The 16,479-nt window shown below is 49.8% G+C and overlaps 1 pseudogene; it reads left to right on the top strand.

Annotated features, from left to right (window-relative positions):
• Positions 1-239: 239 nt before the first annotated feature.
• LOC123830226 overlaps positions 240-16,479 on the top strand; it is a 62,088-nt pseudogene continuing 45,848 nt past the window's right edge.

Here is a 16,479-nt window from a genome sequence, read left to right as displayed (position 1 = left end):
TAAGGACCCCACTTTGAGTGGTGAATGCTCTCCTCTAGTGATGCTCTGAGTCTGGCTTCATTATTGCCATCTAATGGGTTAGCACAGCATCCACTACGCAGTTGACTTTCATACAGGAGAAGAGCCCACGTCTGAAGAAGGAGGCACCCCAGATGTACCAACACCCGTAACCAGCATCACTGCCCTAGGAGTCACCAGACCCTCACCCAGCCCCTCCCACTCTGCCCTGGGCCTGATAGATGGTTGGCCTCCAGGAGACAGACAATCCACCAGGAGACACTGAACCCCAGGGAGATTTAGGGCCACTGCCGCTGTCCGTGGTGCTGAAATGGGGTCTGAAGATGAGTTCAGGTACCAGCCTCCCAACTCTGCGGAAGGGCCTGACCCCAGGGGCTTCTGTCCCAGTTTAGGGCCAGAAGGGGAAAGGTGTGGAGGTGGATGGATCTGTGGGGGATCCAACAATCAGGAGTCATTGGGCTGGGCTCCTGTCTCTGCTCCATCTCCCCCCTCTTCTGTTCACTCTCAGGCTTTGTCCATCCTGAGGAGGATGTCTGTCTGCCCCACCTGGCTGAGCCACAGGCAGTAGGTTGTGCTTGCTAAGGCTCTCTGTCTCCTGCCCTCTGGATGGCTCCTTTAAGTAGTTTGCTTCATGCCAGCCGCACCAAAACAAAAAATCCAGCAGAACAGGGAACTTTCTAACACTCAGCTCCAACTCTGCTCCTCCCCTGGCTAGACATCCCTCCCCACCTGCCACTTTCAAGGTATCAACTCAGTAAGGAGTTGTTCAGGAACATTCACAGCCTCACCATCACCACACCACTCTCTCAGCCATCAACCCACACACACCTCAGCCACACCCCTGCCACCACCTGAAAACCTCCTGCCCCTTCTGGCCTCCCCACACTGAATTCACCTGGTTCCACCTCCCTGTCATAGTGTCCCCATTCTCCATCATTGCAGAACATGCTTATCCTGTGAGAATGGGCTCAAATATCACCGCCTCACACAAGCTGTGTCACTGCCTTTTCACCCTGTCCACCCCTGCCCTTACCACAGTTAGGATTGGGGCCATGGTTTACCAACCTCAGCGCCATTGATATTGGGTGGTTTGTAGCTGAGTGGGGTTTTGGTTGTATAGGGGTGGGCTGTCCTGTGCATTGCAGGAGGTTAAGCAACATCCCTGGTCTCTGCCCACCAGATGTCAGGAGCTTCCCCTGCCCTATTTTGACAACCACAGTGTCTCCAGACATTTCCCAATGTTTGTGGGTGGTAACACCCCCTGATGACAAAGAACCATGGGGTGAGAGTCTCCCGCCTCTGCCTTCACAGAGTCACTTTGGCAGACTGACAAACTTTCTCCAGTTCTTCTTTTCAAGGTCACCAGAGAAACGTTTGCTCCCAGCTCATGTCATAACAAAAGAACATTTCAGCTCCTTTGCATCACATTCATGAGGGAAACACTGGGAAATCCCTACATTTCTCCTCATTTCTTTGTTCTCTAAACTTTTACTGCATGTCCATGGTACACCGGAAGCAGTAAGAGGAAGAAGATACAGTTCCTCCCTAGGGAGGCTCAAGTCCATGGTTTGCGGTTTGGGGAAGGCACACAGAAACATGTAAACTATTAAAACACAGTGTGATGAGGTTCCTATGGCCTGGGGCGTCCCAGGACCAAAGCTCTGGCCTTTGCCCTCAGGGGTGGAAAGGGAGTGAGAAAAGGCTTCTTAGGAGAAAACCCTCTGGAGATGCACCTTGAAGGGAAAGCAGGAGTTTGTCAAGCAGCAATGGGATGGAAAGTGTCCTGGGCAGTGGTGACATCAGGCACAAAGCAAGGGGCTGGGAGAGGTCCTGGCCACTGTCTGGGCAGGAGCAGTCCATGTGTGATAGCTGGAGCCTGGGATAAAGGAGGCAGGGTGGGGTCACACCCCTAGATGTCTGCCTGGGGTCTGGCTCTCCAAGGGCTGCACAGCCAGGCAGAGGAGGCTGGCCTTCAGCCTTCAGTCTGTCATGTAAAAAACAAATCTGGAAGTTGATAATGAGAGACTTTATTCAAAAGGACTATCATAAGCCCTGGGAAGTGGCTTAGTTGTTTGCAGCATGGTTTCCTATACCAGAGGGTTGCTGGTTAAATTCCTGGTCAGGGCACATGCCTAGGTTACAGTTTTGATCCCTGATTGGGACGCATATAAGAGGCAACTGATCAACATCTCTCTCTCTCTCTCTCTCTCTCTCTCTCTCTCTCTCTCTCTCTCTCTCTCTCTCTCTCAAAAACATATTCTCAAGTGAGGATTTTTAAACAAGGATTATTGCAATAAAGGGAGTGAGATTATTGCAAAGGGGGAGAAGGAAACTATAGCAGTAAGAGAAGACTGTGCACACGACAGGTATAGAACTGCCTACAGTAAGGATAAGGATGGGTGGAAGGTGGGGACCCCATGGATCCTGAATGCCATAGACTGAATCAGATTCCCCCAATCTAAATGTAGAAGTACATGGTAGTTAATTCAGAATAATTGAGATTAAAGTGGTTCATGATAGTGTACCCTGAAGATTGATGGCTTTATAAGAAAACAAAGAGAAAGCAATTTCCCTTTCCTCTTCCGACATGCAAAACAAAAAACAAAAAAACACATGAGGACAGGGAGAAGTCGGCCACCAGCAAGCCAGGAGGTGGGCTCACACCAGCAACCAAACCTGCTGACACACAAACTTGGACTTCCCAGCCTTAAATACATTTCTGTTGTTTGAAATGCTCAGTCCTTGATACGTAGTTATGAAATCCTAATCTGACTGAGTTCCCTGTCAGCCTGCAGGGTCATGCAGACAAGCCTGTCCTATCCCCACACGGGAACCAGGAGATCCCTCACTACAGGCCCTCCACCCATGTCAGGTACTCGTTCAAGCAGCTGCTGAGGGCAGCCCTCGGGGACCTGCGTGGTGCGAGGTCCTCCTCCCCTGCAGCGACTGTATGGGATTCCCACACTGCTGTCAATCTAGTTGGCTCAATATTAACTGTCCTGAGCTCAGCCCTCACCGTGGGCCCCTGTTAGGAAGCCTTTCTCCCTGAGGGCATGACGCTGCCCTGGTAAGGGACTGCAGACAAAGGGGAGCTCACCTTCTGAGTGCACCACCTGCTGGAGCCCAGGTGTCCCTGCATCTTGGTGCCAAATGAGTACAGACAGCTGGTGTGTGGGCTGCCCCTGCTCGGGAGATGTGAGAGAGGATGGGGAACTGGTAGGAGCTAGTCCAGGCCAGCGATGACCTTAGCTCAGCTGGATCCAGCCCCAGCAGCTCCACCCAGAAGCAACTCGAGTTCAGCCTCAGGATTCCAGGAACCCAGATCATCTGGGCCCTGCTATTGCCAGGACAGGGGAGTGTGGGGGTCCATGCTGTGGACCCTGGGCCTAGAGGGGAGGAGGCCTTGAAGCAGGGCCTGGGGCCTGTTCAGAATGTGGCTGATTGTATCCGCCAGGCTCATGTTTAGTTTTCCTCCCATAGTTTTTAATGTTTTTATTGTTACTTTTTCTTTATTGTTTTACTTTTTCATTGAACATATTGAGGTGACACTGGTTATTAATATCATATAGGCACAGGTGGACAATTCCATAACACATCTTCTGTTCATGGTATTTACTAACAACCCATTGTATGGCTGTGTCACATTCACCCATTCATCAGTAGACACATGTTTGGGTGTTTCCATTTTTGATGGTGAGATCACTGCTGTGAATATTGGTTATGCCTTTTTTTGTTGGAACATATGTTCTTGGGCACATGCCTGGGAGTGGAACTGCTGGGTCACAGGGTGGTGTCTGTGTTTCACTATGAGAAGAAACTGCAGACTGATCTCCACGGTGGCAGCTTCATTGCGGGTTCCCAACAGCAAGTATAAGCCTTCCCATTTCTCCCCACAGTGACCTGCATTGTTATTCTCCTTAAAAAATATTACAGGTCACTAGTGGGGGTGAAGGGCTATTTCAACACACCTTTGATTTGCACTTCTGTGTAAAAACAATGAAGTCATTTATTTTCTTGTGGAGTTACTGTCCATTTGTATTCATCTCTGAAGACAATTTTTTCACGCCCTTTGCCCATTTTATAAAATTAATTTGTTTAGAACAGTCCAACCCTTTGCACATTTTTAATTGGGTTTATTGACTCTTTGTTGTTGAGTTGTAAGAATGTTTTTTGTTGAAGATTTGTTTTCTAAATTGATTTCACAGAGACAGGAAGGGACAGAAAGAGAACCATCAATTTGTTGTTACACTTATTGATGGATTCATTGGTTGCTTCTACTCTGTGCCCTTAACAAGGATCGAACTCATAATGTTGGCACATCAGGATGATGCTCTAACCAACTGAGCCACCAGCCAGGACTTTAAGAGTTCTTTTTATGTGCTGGAGAATAAGCCTTAACAGATTTATGATTAGGAAATATTTCCCCCACTAAATGCATTGTTTTTCTCTTTTTCCATAGTCAATTAATGAACACGATGTGTTCTTTTGATCAATTCCAACTGAGACCTTTTATTTTCTGTCCCACTGCAGGGGATCAGGGCAGGTTGAAGGGTAAAGGCACAGGCAGTCGTGCATATATGGATGCAGGAAAGCCTGGAGGATGACCTTCAGGTTCCCAGTGGAGCCGAAGGACACAGGATTGCCATTGAACAGGTGACTCCTTCCTCATCCCTCCTTACTCCAGGCACTTCTCAGTGCCTGGGACACTGGTGGTGCTGGTGGCCACTGTGGAAGCAGATGCTAATACCATGTTTCTCCTCCTCTGCCTCACCACCCTCCTGTGAGCCCTGCCCCAGGGGGAAGGGAGGGGAGGGGGGTGAGGAGCCCACATCTGAGTGCAGGACCAGGGTCAGGGATGCCCTCCCTTCCTATTGTGATTCAATAAGTCACTAAGTCTCGTCCACCTTTCCTCCTTAGCACAGCTCAGCTCAATGCCCATCTCCTCCCCAGCATGACCCTGGTCATTTCTACAGCCTCATCTCTTCCTGGGCCTCTAAACCCAAAAAAGTCCTGACTCCACCTCTGTTCTCACTTAGTCCTCCTGATTGTGTTTGTAGAGACCTCTCCTCCAGGTTCTGCATGGGATGAACAGCGACATTTCCTCTCCATGGCTGGGAACTGGGGACAGACTCTACAGGCTGGACGTGGGCTTGAGTGGCCTGTGCCCTGCTGGACTCTCCACTGGATTTCACCCTCTTCTAGAATCTCACACCATCTCCCCACCTGCTGGGCCAGGGTCTTTGTGACTCTGAGACTTTGCACATGCAGTTCCTCCTGCTGAAATGGCCTTCCTTTCAGATTCTTATACCTCCAAGTGTGTGTGTAATTCTTACTTGGTTTTGAAGAAAATAATACTTACTTGTTTGTTTATAGTCTCTTTAGTAGTTGACTGAACCCCTACTGTGGGCAATCTTGTAGGCATTGGGGATGCATTTGTGAACCCAGCACAAAAATCCATTTAATCCAAAAGCTGTCATTCTGGAGACAAGAGGATAGAATTTAAATCACTGAAGACACTACAGCACTGAGCCACAGAAGGGAGGGCCTGTGTTTCAGGGACCAGAGAGGGGTTTTGAGGGGACATTCATTCTGAGAAGCCACCTCATGACCACTGGGGCACATCAGCGAGAGAGCTGGTGTGAATGATGGAGATGAGGAGGTGGTCAGGACTGGAGATGTGGGCACATGTGTCAGTGTGAGAGGGTGGCAGTGGTGAGGGAGCACAGGCTCTGGTGGCCCACAGAGAAGAGAAGACACAAGAAAACACGTCATCACTGGGTCTCAGTGGTTGATGGGAAAAGTGTGAAGATGTGATTGGAGCAGGATGAGCAGAGAACTGGAGGGGAGGATATGAGGTCCCAGGGTGCAGAAAACCCCTGAGAAGTCTGTCTGCAAAGAGGAACAGAGGAGTGGGTCCAGTGAAGGGGGAGTTTTCTTGATTCATTCTCTGCTTTTTCACAGAGGTGGCCTGTCAATTCCTGCCTGTGTTGCTTTCCTGAGGCCATTGAAACAAATGACCACACCCTCAGTCCTTTAAATATAAGTTTTATTCTCTTAGATTTGGGGACTAGGAATTTGTGTAAGATATTAAATATCTTTTCCCTGCACCCTTCTAAGATCTCTACTGAGACCCCTGGAACAGAGAAACACTAGGTATCACACTTTGGGGTCACACGTCCTGAACTCCATGACAAGAAATGAGTTCTGATGTGCGGAAATCCAATGGTGGCTGGGACTCACACCATCAGAGGCTCAAGGGGAGAGTCCACCTTTGTGATTCCCAGGGGGTGGGGCTCTCAGCCATCCTTGGTTGGTGTCTGGGTCACTGCAGCCTGTCCCCTGGCCACACTGCCTCATCCTGCTCTGTGTGCAGAAAGTCACCTGCTGTGTCTCCCTTGGAGGACAACTGTGGCTACATTCAGGGACCAACCCTGACAAGGGAGGATCCTCTCAAGGTCAATATCCTCACCTCCATTTCATCGGCAAAAACCCTTTTCCTGATCAGGTAATGTTTGCAGGTACCAGGCTATCTTTGGGTGGCCAATATTCTGCACTGCCCAAGTGACCTGCTTCCCCTCATCAATGTCCTCTTCTTCCCCCTGGACTTAGTTTGTCCTGTTCTTCCACATCTTGATGCATTAGGGGGTCACCTGGTGAGGGGCACATGTCTGGGGGAAGAGCAGCTTGCTCTTCTACAAAAGCCACTCTTAAGAGAGTTAAAGGAAAAGTTACAGACTTGAAGAAAAATATCTACAATATAGACTTCATGAACGACTTGAATTCAGAATATATCCAAGATATTCATGTGAAGCAATAATCAAAAAATAAACCCCACTATAGAAAAATAGTCATTTACAACAACCACAACAACAACAACAAAAACAGAAAGAACCTTACTTACAATTTGCCCAATTATTTGAGTAGACATGCTTATAAACACACATAAATGGTCAATAAATGCATGAAAATATTTTCAATATTACCAATATGAGATGAATATAAATTAAATGACATAAGGAAGTTTCCCCAAGATTCTGTAAGTAGACTGTTACAAAAAAACTAAAACACAAAAGAAGAACTTTGGGAAGGAAACAGATCTTTTTTGCTTTGCTCTCTGCTGCAAAACTGTGCATCTACTTTGGAAACAGTCTTGCAATTCCTCAGCATGTTAGATTTTTAAAACACCCCACACTTCTATTTTTAGAAAATACCCAGTGTGTGAGCTGAAATGTGGTCAACTCCCCAGTGACCACAGCCTTCCTGTGTTAGGAGGAAGAGATGTCTGTGGTGGGGACTTTCTCTGGGACACAGAGCAGATCCATGGATTCCCTCTCATCTTGTCTTTAACCATCCAACACTTAGATGCTCAACACTGCTTGTGAATGAATGAATGAGTGAGGGCCTTCACCTAACAGGGACCCCTATTTCCCTTCTCCCCAACCCCCACAGGAACATTATGAGTCCTACACCCTGTGGGAACCAGCACGGCTCCCAGATGAGGTTCTGACTCCTGCTCAGGGAGGGGGTTGACCAGCCCCTCTGATGAGGGCCCTTAGGAGACTCAAGTGTACATACTGAGGTCATGGTCCAGCTCCAGGGCTGCAGGAGAGCCCTGAGGGGGCAGAACTTGAGGTGGGCTCCCCTTCTGCTCTACTCTGGGCAGGTGGCCAATATATCTGGGCTGCTGGGTGTCCACAGGCCCTGTGCAAAAAGGGACTCACTTTGGCTCAGAAGTTCCTCTTTTCCTAACAAATAAGATCTCATGCTCCTCCCAGCTTCCATGGTCTCCCCACAGCCTCCTCCTACCACCTTCATCTTTTTCACCCGCAGGAACCAGACAGTTTCCTTGTCAGTGAAGCTGCTGCTGCCGCTGCTGGCCCTGCTGTGAGCAGGTGAGAGCCTGAGGGGAAGACTGTGGGTGGGTGAGGGCAGCTGCTGACCCTGCTTTCCCCACAGGGACTCTGGATCAGTATGGAAGATACAGGGTGACTGTACAGGGGCTGGTGACAGTGCAGGAGGGCCTGTGTGTCTCTGTGCCCTGCTCATTTCAGCATCCATGGTCCTCCTGGTACAATCCTCCCCCTGCTTGCAGCTACTGGTTCCAGGAATGGGCTAAGGAATTGCAAGATCCACCTGCAGCCACAAACAAACAAGATTGTAAAGTGCAGGAGGAGACCCAGGGCCGATTCATCTTCATCAGGGATCCCAGGAGCCACAACTGCTCCCTGGACATCAAAGATGCCAGGAGGACCGATGAGGGAAGGTACTTCTTTCGAGTGGAGAGAGGAAGTTCTGTGCACTGTTCATACAAAAGGAACATTCTTACCTTGCATGTGACGGGTAAGGAACAGGCTCCCAGAGAGGCCACAGGGAAGTTCACGGTGGCCCCGGGGCAGGGCTGGGATGGGCCTGTCCTAGGAGGGGTTTGGAGGTACAGCATGGTGGAGTCAGAGGGAGGATCTGGACCAAAGCCTGAGGCTTCTCTCAGGGTTTCACCTGGGACCCCCACTCCTGATCCCCTATCCCCCCTTCTCCTCAACAGCACTCAACCACACACCGGACATTCTCATCCTGGGGAACCTGGAGTGCGGCCGCCCCACGAACCTGACCTGCTCTGTGCCCTGGGCCTGTGAGCAGGGCACACCCCCCCACCTCTTTCTCTTGGACATCAGCTGCTCACACCTCCCTGGATCCCAGGACCCAACTGTCCTCTGTGCTCACCCTCATCCCATGGCCCCAGGACCATGGGACCAACCTCACCTGTCAGGTGAGGTTTCCTGACTGTGGAGAGAACCATCCAGCTCAATGTCACCTGTGAGTGCTGGGTGAGAACAGCAGGGTCCCTGAGGGTGTGGGAGCAGAAGAGCCAGGCTGCTGTGCAGGTGCCTTTGTCCTGGAGGCCTGGCTCAGCAGGGGACCCAGATGGCACAGCCCTGTGTGTCCTGAATTTCTATGATCTCCAAGGATGGGGTGATGCCTACACGTGTCTCATCGTATCCAACCCACTGAGGAGGAAACTCCTCTCTTCCTGTCCCAGGTGCCCCCCAGAACCCAACCATCAGTGCCTGCTCAGGAGACAGCCCAGGTGGGAAGGAGTCTCCTGTCCACTTGGCGTTGATTGAAGAGGGGTCTGTGCCCACCTGACTCAGAGCAAGTCTCCCAGAGTCCGACAGAGGGACGGGACCTGGTTAGATGGAGGAACCTCCTTTAGTCCTTGTCCTCAATGTCCTTTCCTGCTGTCTCCCAAGGGTGACTCACAAGCTCCTCCCTACCCATCCTAAAGGAGGTTCTTCCTTCAGTCACCCATACTGGGGGCATTTTCCAGGAGATGCAGTGTTTAGAGCAGCTACAGGTCCATAGCGAGACTGAGCAGAAGGTGGAAGGTTTGTCCCTACACCTGCTGCTCCCATTCTTATAAGCACATCCACCACCCAAAGGGGACATGTGTACAATTGATGAACCTGCAGTGACTCAGCACTATCACCCACAACCCACCATCTACTTTAGGGTCCACTTGTGGTGCTGGATGTGCTGGGGGTTTGGACTTTGTGTGATGGGCTGTGTCCACCTTACAGCATCACACAGAGACTTTTCAGTGCTCAGAATAATCTCTTTGGGCTATTTAGTGACTGTCGGCCCCTCACCCCTGACCTGGGCCTTTCTTTGGAGCCCAGAACTCCCCCAGCCCTGTTCCCTTTGGTGACGGCATCTGGTCCTCACCCCCACCAGACAGGGACTTTGTTTGGTTCTATCAGACACATGGTGCCCATAGACTCCACCCTGACTGTGGGTGTGGGGCTCCTGGGAGACTGGCCAGATGGAAGCAAGAGAGCAGTTTGGGGCCCCGCAGAAAGTCTGAGAACCTCTCTGATTGTGCCCCTTTCTGGGGGCACAAAGGCCACCTTCAACCCTGAGTGACAGGGCCAGAGGGGATGAGGAGAGAAGATTCAGAATGCTTCCCAGGAAGGAAGGAGAGGTGGGTCTCTCAGTACCCGCAGCTCTCTGCTTGTCTCTGCGGGAATGCCCACACGACTCTGAGATGTAAGGTTCTGTGCAGCCAGGACACATCTGCCTCAGAGAAACCCAGGTGGAGAGGTACCTAACTTCAGAAGCAATGAAGTGTGCTGTCCAGGAGCATCAGACCGGATAAGGGGGTACCCATAGACCATGCCCTTCATGCTGCAGCTCTGAGGGACCATAATGCTGAGCCTGCATAGGAGCCAAGAGGCACCCCTGTCTTCATGCTCCAGGGGAAGGGACACAGCCTGCATGTTCAGATTAGAGCTCACCCTGAGCCTCTCGTGTGCAGGGGAACCAGAGACCAGGGCAGGCATGGTTCATCGGGCCATCGTGGGAGCTGGTGTCACTGTGCTGCTGGCTGGCTGCCTCTGCACCACCTACTTCCTGTGAGCTGCATCGGGTGTGGGCCCAAGGTGCAGAACAGGGGCTGGAGGGCTTGGGAGGCCCCGAGGAAGGCTGGGATGCAGTAGTGGTGAGAATCCCGCTGCTGAGCCAGGCTTCAGTGTGTTCCCAGCTGTGGTCCCAGATGTCCAAAATCAGGGGGACCTGGTTAGAAAGTCTTGTTATGAAGGTTCTTGGTCAGCCCCACCCTGCACCTGCCCTAGCCACGCACTCCAGCCTCAGAGAGGGACCTTCTGTCAAAGACCCTGGTGTCTCCCCCAGAGTGAAGAAGACCTGCAGGAAGACAGCAGCCAGGCCAGCAGGGGGCGTGGACAACACCCACAATGCCACAGCACCTGCTCCCTCGGTGAGTGACCTGAGCATCTGATGGGCAGTCTGCACACCTCACCTTCTCCCCCGGGTGGCCCAGAGTCGAGCTCCAGCTGCCATGGACAAAAATCGGGTCTCCAACATCCTACTTTTTTTCAAAACGTAGATTTTATTATTATTCAGTATATCAGGCCAACACACCTGGGAGACAAGTACCACCATTTACTGCTCCCACTTCCCAAGAGACAGAGGGAAACCCACACTACAGGGCCAGATAGGGCAGTCCCAGGGCCAGTCAGACACAGACAGAAGGAGAGAAGGGGACATGTGGGCATATCCTTGATGGAGGGTCCCCTGGGGGAGGGGAGGGGAGGCAGGGGGATCAGTCTTAGGCCTGGCTGGTCTGAATAATGTCCGTGGGCTCTAGGTGTAGGGCCTGCCTCTTATTGCCTGGTTCCTGGTCCTGGGGTTGGTCCTGGTGGGATTAGGGCAGGAGGAGAAGGGGCTGGGGTGGAAGAGCTCCGTAAAGGGGATGATGGAGGTTGTACCCTTTGGACTGGCTTGATTGCTGTGTGCCTGTCACATCTGCAGGCAAGTCCTTCCCTATCTCTAGCCATTGGCCAGTTCTGGCAAGGACAGTTTCCTTAGGGGAGCAAAGCCCCTGGTGTCATAACAAAGAGGATGTGGTTAATACTCCCACAAACACACTTCTACTGGATCTCTACTTCCCCACTGGTCTTCTTGTCCCTGACACCCAATCAGAGAACTGTCTCTGTCCCTCCCTGTCCTCCATCAGCTCTTCCTGCAGCAAGGCTCTGCAAAGTATGTCTGTGCTTCTTCTGAACACAGCTTAGCACAGCCATTCTCTTTGGCTGAGCTCACCTCTTAGTCCTTGTCCTGCTGATGCCAGGACCCACCGCACCCCTCACCTCTCTGTCTCTCCTCCCCTGCATGCATGTTAGCATCACTTCCGTGAAACAGCACCACACATTGCACCCAAGTCCGAAATGCACTGAGCTGCCCAGGCCCAGTCCACTTGGTCTGCCATTTGACACTGGAAAACCAGAGTCACCTTCAGTGCTTCCTGCCCCCCACACTCGCCTGCTCACTCACATCTCAGCATCACCGGCTGTCTCTCCATGCCCTGTCACACACCTGTATTACCATCCCAGTTTCTCGCCCTCCGTGCTCTGGCTCTCACTTGCGCATTGAGCTCTGACCAATGTGGGCACCGTGGTGAGGTTTTGAGCACATGACTCACAGCACCTGAGCATTGATGTTTTCCTTCAGCAAATATCTCCCCCTTGTCAACTGTTCTAGGTGTTTAGGTAATATGTGTATTTTTACAAATCATTATGTTACTGATGTAAAACATTTCTCCTGAAAATGCTCTCCTTGGCTTGCTCATGGTCACCTTCTTTCTGGGTTCTCTCATGGGCTTTGTTGTATGTCCATGCATTTTAGATGCCTCTTCTTCTTAGGAAAATTTAAGTCATTTTGGGTCCTGCCATAATGACCCCTTTTAAAATTGCATCCTTCTCCAAAGGTCCAAATGGTGAGTACAGTCGCATTGGGAGTTAGAGTTTCTACCCATGAATATGGGGGCACAGGTAAGTCCATATGACAGATAGTGAGGGGAACATCAATGAATTTGGTGTGAAACGGTGGGGTTCTAGATACATTTTGAAGGTGGAGTCAATCAGATTTGCCAATGGAATGTGGGGTGCACTTGGGGTTGGAACAAAGAGAGCCCATGGACTCTACCTCACATGTGTCATTGGTGTTAGAGGTGACTGCATGGACATCATAGATGTTCAGTGATGCTATAGTGGTCCATAGATAGTCCTAGATGTCCATAAATGTCCACAGTCACCAAGGAGGACTTTCATGTGGTCACCCTGAGCACCTTTAAGAACTGAATTACCATTTCCCAAAATGGCTAACTCTCAAGAGTTGTACAGTGTGAGAGAGGAAACCTTGCTTCAGTTACCATCAGTTTAAGGTGTTTCTAAAATGTTTACCTGAAGACGACAAATAGATGGTCAGAGTCCAGATCTCAGGAGAGGGCAGGTGGGAAGTATGGAGATTTGGGAATCCTCCACTCAAGATCTGATAGTGGACGACAGCACCAAGACAAGAAGGGGTCTGCAGACAGAGCTCTGAGACCCTCCCCACCCCAAGGTTTAGAGTCAGGGAGACATGGTGGACCCAGAAAGGAGAACACTGAAGGAAAATGAATGACTGGGAGAGTGTGGAATTGGGTTCTGGGGGCCAGAAGGGAGTGAAACTTTGAGGGGGACAGACTGCCCATGTTTGCTCAGATGCTAGTAAGTCTGGTGAGACAGGGTCTGAGAAATGGTCATCCACATGGAGCTGAGTGGTATCAGAGCTGCTGTGGATGAACACAGGTCTGGTGGCCAGGAGGAGGCAGATGCTCTGATTGGAGCGAGTTCAAGAGAGACTGGAGAAGAGGATGTGCTTAGCCTCTTGGGAAATGTTGCAGTTAACTTGGCAGCCAAGAAAGGAGTGACAACCTGGATTTGTCATTGACATCTGATGTGGCAGTGAGGGGGTGGATCTTGTGGGATGGAGCACCTGATGTGTGGGACTGGACAATACTTCAAGTAGTGTCAGAGTTCAGCCCTGTTGTAGGACACTCAGCTGGTATCAGAGAATTGCTCGGTGTAACAGCAAAGGAGAGAAACACAGAAAGACAAGTCGATTTTCATAAACCCCTTCCACTGTATCCAGTGCCTGGCACATGGGAGACCCCCGAGAGCCCAGGGGTTGTGTTCCCAAACCATAGACATGTGACCTTGAGAGGCACCTAACTTCCTTGAGACTTAGTTTCTGTCTTTGTAAAAATAATTATATTTTCCACACAGTCTGTGTGAGTGTTGAGTAGAATTGGTAGCAACCCATAAGGGGCATGTTTGTTGGATAACTGAAGACATGGGACCTTGAGAAATACTTCATAGCCCTGGTGGAGTGGCTCTATTCATTGGAGTCTCATCCCATACATGAAAAGTTTGAGAGTTTGATCCCTGGTGAGGGCACATACCTAGGTTGCAGGTTCGATCCTCAGTCAGAGCATGTACAGGAGGTAATCTATTGATGTTCTCTCACACATTAATATTTCTCCCTCTCTCTCTCTCTCTCTCTCTCACTCTCACACACACACACACACACACACACACACACACACATATCAATAAACATATCCCCAGGTAAAGGTTAAAAACAGGTATTTAATAAAAGATTGGAAGAATGAACAAAGGTCCTGTCACAATCAAATCCTCTTTAGGGGACCCTGCCACCTCACTGACTTCCTGATCTGACCCCGTTCTTTGCTCTCCCCACAGGGTCGCCAGACAAAGCCCACATCAGACAGCCCCGCTGACCCTACACACTCTACATGGGACAGCCTGATCTTGGAAAGAGAGCCAGAGGTGTATTATGCTTCCATCAGATTTCAGAAATGAATCCTCCTCAGAAAAGAACCCACACAACACACACAGAGATGAGGACCTAGTAGGAAGCCAGCATGTCCATGTGGGAAGGCTCATTCTTGGAGATTTAACATCCCCATTGGCAGGGAGTGCACAAACCACTGTACATGCATTTCCTGCCATGTTGAAACTCTTAGGCACTGCAATCACAGGGACTGGGGATCGAGTTCATGCTCTTCCATTTATTATGGATATGACAGCCCATTAGCCACCTTACCCCTCCATGTCTCCATTCCCTGCTTTGTGATCAGGTGTAAGAAGCTCCACCTCACAGAGTTTCTTGAAGATTGAATAAAAGTTCATATACAGAACACCCAGCAGAAGTCCTGGTGCACTGTGAGAGTGAGTAACATTTCACTCAGAGGCTGGGTGTCTGTCCTGTCCCTGACACCACATCTGCAACATGTCAACCTCGCTCTCTACTCAAATCCCTGCTGTGGGTTTCTTCCCATCATCTCTCTCCACTCCTGAAACTTCCCTTTCCATGCTGCCTGCCTGCCACTAGTCCTGCTATGGGCCGAACCATGCATTGACATTGATAGAATTTCCTAAAACTCAGAGATGACCAGAGTCAAGCTACTGCTCTCTCTTCTCAGCCCAGAGGAACATTTTACAAGGCTTCAACTTGTTTTTCTAGGTCAGGAGTCAAAAGGCAAATGTTGTGAGGTACAAAATTTGAAAAATTTGAAAGCAAATTTTTGGGCTTAGCAAGCCATATGGCCTTTGTTGCAACAATGCAGTTCTGTTTGTGGGGCAAACAGAACCATAGACAACCTGGAAATGAGTTAATGTCACTGTTTCACAACATTTTATTGGCAAATGCAAGCAGCCCCCTGGTTATAGTGTTCTCCCCTCTGTTCAAAGTGATTCTTAATCTCTCCTGGTCCAGTTCCCTATCACCATATCCTAAGCTGTCAATCACTCAAGTCAGTCTCTGAGGACCTTTTTCTGATGTGTTCTTCCCTGTCTTTGAGCATCCACATCCCTCCTCCAGGAATGCCCATCACCATGTCATTCTCTGGCTAACACCTTCTTCTCCTTCAATACTGCATGTCTTCATTGACATGGTAGAGGAAAGTAGGATTCCATAATCTTCCTCCTGAATACCCTGACATTTGTTCATTATTTTCTATCCTCACCTGAGGACTTCTTTAAATTATTGCTTTGGGAAGAAAAAGATAGAGAGGTAGATAGATAGATAGATAGATAGATAGATAGATAGATAGATAATAGAGAAAAAGATTGTTGCCCTTCCCACCCCAAGCAGGGATGGAGCTTGCCACCTGGGAATGTGCCCTGACCAGAGAAATCAAACCCACAATATTTCAGTCTACAGGATGATGCTTCAGCCAACTGAGCCATGCTGGCCAGGGCAAGATAACTCATATTTGAACTGAAAATCAGTTTAAACAAAAACAGCTCATAATTTTTCTGCAGCACCAAAATCATGACAGGGGAGAAGTTGCACCATAAATTCATAAAGTGACCCCTAAGGACAAGCATAATGTAAAACAATGCCCAATCCCTAAATCCCACCTCCTGACACTCAGAAGGAAGAGTTGAGTCAGACTTGTGTTCATGAGAGTGTCAGGCAGGGTGATGAAGATCAACCCATTCTTGAAACATTAACAATTAATAGGTAGACCTCCAATCCAGATGGTGGTCTGAGAGAGAGGATGGTGTTAACCCTTGTTTCTGACTCCTCCCTTCCATTCACAGCCATACACCCTGTGACTTGTGCAGGAGACCACTAGAGAATTCTGGAGATAAGAAGAAGGTAAACTGGTTTAGGAGGCAGGACATGAGGAACAATGCAGAGGCAGGGCCCCTCAGTGCCCGCACCCAACAGAGGACCGACACTCAACCTGCTGTTTCCCAAATGACAACTGAGAATCAGGAGGCAGCCAGGTAGGTCCCTCCCTCTCCAGGTCCCTCTGACAGTAGCAGCGAGTCCAGCAAGAGGAGTCAGTGGGAGCCAGGAAGTGCCTACTTTTCCCATCAGGACCGAGAGTATCCCCTCCTTCCCAGAAGTACAGGGTGGGTGGACAGAACTGGAGAAAGGGTCCAAAATAGTGTCTAGTATCCTTGACCCTGACCCTCACTTTTCTCCTTTGTTATCTGGGAGGGCTAGCCTCTCATATTTATTATACCTCTTTTGTTGGTTTTGTATGTTCTGGTGCAGCTGGAGAGCTGAACAGAGCTACTTAGAAGTCATCCAGCG

This window comes from Phyllostomus hastatus, unplaced genomic scaffold, assembly GCF_019186645.2.
Source record: "Phyllostomus hastatus isolate PE091 unplaced genomic scaffold, TTU_PhHast_1.1 phas_scaffold_1224, whole genome shotgun sequence".
Taxonomy (NCBI): domain Eukaryota; kingdom Metazoa; phylum Chordata; class Mammalia; order Chiroptera; family Phyllostomidae; genus Phyllostomus; species Phyllostomus hastatus.
The sequence above is the reverse complement of the archived record's forward strand: the minus strand, read 5'-3'. Positions and strand labels throughout refer to the sequence as shown.